Below are 4,964 nucleotides of genomic sequence, written 5' to 3'. Positions count from 1 at the left end.
TTTAAGATGGTGCAGGACCGGGCAGTATTTCATTTTGTTGTACGTTGGGTCACCATTGATCAAAACAGACTCAACTGTCCCTAACAACAACCCTATATATAATTTCTGGTTGAAAGACTATGTTTAAATTTGCCAGTTATTACTAATATTTAACTAAACAGCTTGCACCAATTTAAAATCCTAGTATATGTTCATGAAAGGGCATTTTTCCACACATAGTTACCAAAAAGTATACTGACTCTGTATCATCAACCGTTTTGATAATAGAATTTATTCCCTGTTTTGTTGCTTAGCATTTGAATTAGCCATAGTTTTTACCATGCAGAATATTTATGTAATCTGATTATCTTTTATAAATTTTGAGTATTTTACATTCTTTGAACACATTTGTTATTTCAATAGTTTTTCTTAACCTCTCGGTTTTCTTCTAGTACTTTTATTGTTTTATGTTTATCCTTAAACCATTAGTTGAGCTTGATTAGTATTGGGATCATTTTTTTCTACCTTTTCCCCAAAATATCTCATCAACCATCCCAATATCTTATATTTAATCATCTGTCTTGTTCTCACTGATTTGACATTAATGCTACAAAAAGCATTTAGTATATATTTGTATCAGACATTATAAATGAAATACAATGAACACAGAAAGTATCCTTTCTCTTACAGAGCTTAAATTTCAATGGAGGATATTAAACAAAAATAAATAAACAATAAGTTAAATATTCTATGACACTTAAATCATGTTGAAAACCCAAGGAGGGCTTGCTATGAGTCAAATCAACTTGATGGCAGGGAGGTTTTTTGTTGTTGTTGTTTTATTTATTTATTTTTTTTTTTTTCCATGAAACCTATCATAAATAAGTAAGGTTTAATGAGAACTTATTTCCTACATGTCTGGTACTGCTTCAGGGGTCAGCAATTTATTGCTCACAGCAAAATGCAGCCAGTGTCCTGTTTTTTGTTTTTTTGTTTTGTTTTGTTTTTACAGCCGGTAAGCTCAGAATACATATGCATTTTAGAAAGATTGTTAAACAAGCAAACAAAAAAATTATTATTAGATAACAATAGATGTTACTTTCAAAGTCTTAAATATTTGCTACCTAATCCTTTAAAGGAAAAGTTTACTGAACTTGTTTTATACTTTTGCATACATTTATCTTTGCAATCACTCACTGCCATTGAGTCAGATCAGACTCACAGTGACCCCTGCTTTGGTTTCTGAGGCAGTATCACTATGGAAATAGATAGATTACCCAACCTTCCTTTCCGAAGAGTGGCTGATGAGTTTGAATTGTCAACCTTCTGGTTAGCAGTCTAAGACCTTAGGCCCTATGCCACCAGAGCTCCTTTAGTTACTACTGCTAAATAATATGGTGATGTAGTGGCTAAAGTATTTGGTTGCTAAACAAAAGGTTGAATCCACCAACTTCTCCATGGAAGAAAGATGAGGCAATCTCCTTCTATAAAGATTACAGTCTTGGATACCCAATATGGTTCTTAATGAATTGGAAAAGACTTGATAGCAGTGAGTTTGATTTTGTTTTTTGGTATTCTTTCAGATAAGGAGCTCTGGTTGTGTAGTGATTAAAGGCATTTGATTACCAATCAAAAGTATGGTAGTTTGAACCCACCAGCTTCTCCAGAGAAGTAAGATGAAGCAGTCTGCTTCCATAAAGATTTATAGTCTTAGAAACCCAGTGGGGAACACTGAATCCACATCAATTCAATGACAATGAGTTTGGTTTGGTTTTGGGATTCCCACAGATAATGAGCCTACAGTGGTTAAGCATTTAGTTGCTAACTAAAATCTTAAAAATTCGAACCCACAAACCACTCCTTGAAAAAAAGGTGTGGAAGTCTGCTTCTGTAAAGATTAGAGGCTTGGGAACTTTATGGGACAGTTCTGCTCTGTCCTATGAGGTCACTATGAGCTGTGATCAACTCAACAGCAATGGGTTCAGTTTGGTTTATTCTTTCAGAGAAGCCCTTAAGTGACACATTTAAATGATGTTACTGATTGAAAGGCTGGAGGTTCAAACCCACCCAGGGAGGCCTTGGAAGAAATACCTAGTGATGTGCTCCCCAAAATTCACCACTTTGAAAGCCCTATAAAGTACTGTTCAACACTGGACACATAAGGTCACCATGAGTTGGAATTGACTCAATAGCATCTGGTTTGGTTTTTTGGTTTTATTCTTTGAGATGAAACAGGTAAACCACAAAGAGGCTTTTTAAAAATACATTAGAGGAAATAAGCAGGGTAATGAATTACTGAATGAGAGTGAAGGAGAGGACTTTCTATGAGGAAAAGAAAAGCTAGCTATACTAGACAGGTGGAAGAATAATTGCTGGCATATAAGAGAAGCATATTTAATGATGTTGAAAAAATTAAAATTGTCATATATTTAAGTAAACTGAAGATAACCGGTAAGGTAGGGTGCACCCAGGTGAACTCAAACCAAGACTCACTGCCATTGAAGAGATTTGACTCATAGTGACCCTTCCTTGGGTTTCTGAGGCAATATCTCTATGAAAATAGATTGTCCAGTCTTCTTTCTGAGGACTGGTTGATGGGTTTGAACTGCCAGCCTTCTTGTTAGCAGTCAAATGCCTTAGGTACTATGCCACCCATGTGAACTAAGGAAAAGTAAAAAAGTTCAGTGATGCAAATAAAGCCCAGGTCATGTAGGAATGTTTAGACAATGGTAAGAAATTTAGATTTTATTACATAAATGTAAAGAATCTAAATACAAAAATGGGAGATATGAGGTGAACTAATTTCCACTTCAACATAAAGCAAGCAAAAATACAACTGGACCATTAGGCAATATTAAAATAAATGGAGAAAAGATTAAAGTTGTCAGTGATCTCATTGTACTTGGATCCACAATCAACACCCATGGAAGCACCATTAAGAAATCAGACATTTTATTTCTCTGAACAAATCTGCTGCAAAAGACCTCTTTAAAGTGTTAAAGAACAAGAGATTAAAAATGTAGTGTTTTCAGTAATCACCATGTTAATTCCCTCTAGCATCTTAGTGTTTGAAAAACTAAGTACAGCAGTTTGAATTAGGGATTCTGCTGCTCTGAACAGCTCACTGAGTCAGAGTGCACCAAATTCAGGGGAGTAGAATTAGAAAGGAGAAAGGGACAGGGGGAAAAATAACATATCAGAAGATCTATCCTGTGGAGCACTAACAGGCAGCCAAGAAAGGCCATTGGAGACCTCCCTGGGGGAACGGTGACTAGCAGGCAAGAAAGGCCATCTGAGATCTCCCTGGGTTAAGGAAGAAGACACACCACACCAGCATACCAGCAACCAGACCAACATACCATCAACCACACCAACATACCATCACTCACCCCAAGGATCTACCTTCAGCACCTGATTTTATTGGTAACTTGGGTCAGCTAGGTGCAAATGGGCACATCCAGCACCACTGAAACCTGATCAGAGAGTCCACTGATGTCACAAGAGTGCAGGCCTGGGGAAGTGCCCTCACAGTGGATCACTGATCAGGCATGGGTCAGCTTAGTGGTACTGAGGAGCCCGCACTTGACTTTGTCACTAAAATTAGGACTACAGGTTATACACGGGCACTGGCCTGGCTCCAGTGCTGCTGAAACTGAGCAGATCTTTGGCACCAGGTTTGGGAAGACACAGAGAGGAGCTCCCACAGTGGATCATGGAGCCAGATAGTTGCTTTAGGTAGACTTTTCTGCACCGCGGGGCCTTAGGAGTGGGGTTTTTGCATGTGTCTGAGCCTGGTGGGAAGTGGTGATCCCCTAACAACTGGAGTCTTTGCTGAAATTGAGCTGCAAGCCTGTAAATAACAGTACAACATCACCATTAGCAGCCCACTCAAAGCTTTAGAAAACACCCTTAGTAACATAGGGCTTTCCTTCTTTCTTTCTTCTGCTCCCACCTTCTCCAACAATACCCTCACTCATCCAATAGAAGAAACCACATTCAGCCACCGTAATACCTCCCAGTTCAAATTCTAAACCATCTTTAAAGCAAACAGAAACCCATATCCACATTTCACACAGTGATCCCACCATCACAAAGAAAATTACAGAGCAACCCAGCATACCTAAATTAATAACTAAAAAAAAAATAAAATACACTAGCTTTGCCTTTTCAAAAATATAATAACATAAAACCAAGACAAAACAAATTAATACAAAACCAACAGCTAAAGACAACCTCAAAATGTCTAGGAAACAGCAGGTAACCTCAAATCAAACAAAGAAACAGGACACGGCATTAGAAGAAAAACCACAAGAAAAGGTCTCATTAAACATAGAGGAAGAGGAAGCAATAGAATTATCTGAGAAGTAATTTATAAGATATGTTTATAGAGCTTTACAAGAGCCTAAGGAAACCCCAAACAGAAACAAGGAGAACACATTTCCCTGGAAGAACTCAGGAAAATCATTCAAGAACAAAATAACAAGATTAATTCACAGTAAGAACTCATACAAAAATAGCAGTTAGACATCCAGAAGATGAATACCAAAATTACAGAATTACACAACACAGTAGAAGCACAAAGGAGTAGGATAGAATTGTAGGCTGAAGAATGCATATCCCACCTAGAAGACAAATCCCTGGACACTAGCTTGTATGATGAAAAATCAGAATAAAGATTTAACAGAAATGAAAAGAACCTACAAATTATATAGAATGACATGAAAAGAAACCACGGAAGACTCATTGGAATTCTAGAACATGAAGAGGTGAAAAAGACCACTGAGAAAATTGTGGAAGACTTGCTAACCAAAAACTTCCCTGATATCATGAAGAAGAAAAAATATTTTTCAAAGAAGCCCATAGAACCCCACACAAGACAGATTCCAAGAGGAAAACACTGAGGCATATTATAATCAAACTATCCAAAACCAAAGACAAAGAAAAAATTTTGAGAGCTGCCCAGGACACTAGAAATATTACTTATA

The sequence above is a fragment of the Orycteropus afer genome, unplaced genomic scaffold (genome assembly GCF_000298275.1).
Source record: "Orycteropus afer afer isolate SDZICR_OR568_19922 unplaced genomic scaffold, OryAfe1.0 scaffold00408, whole genome shotgun sequence".
In the NCBI taxonomy this organism is placed as follows: Eukaryota; Metazoa; Chordata; class Mammalia; order Tubulidentata; family Orycteropodidae; genus Orycteropus; species Orycteropus afer.
Note: the sequence above shows the minus strand (reverse complement) of the source record.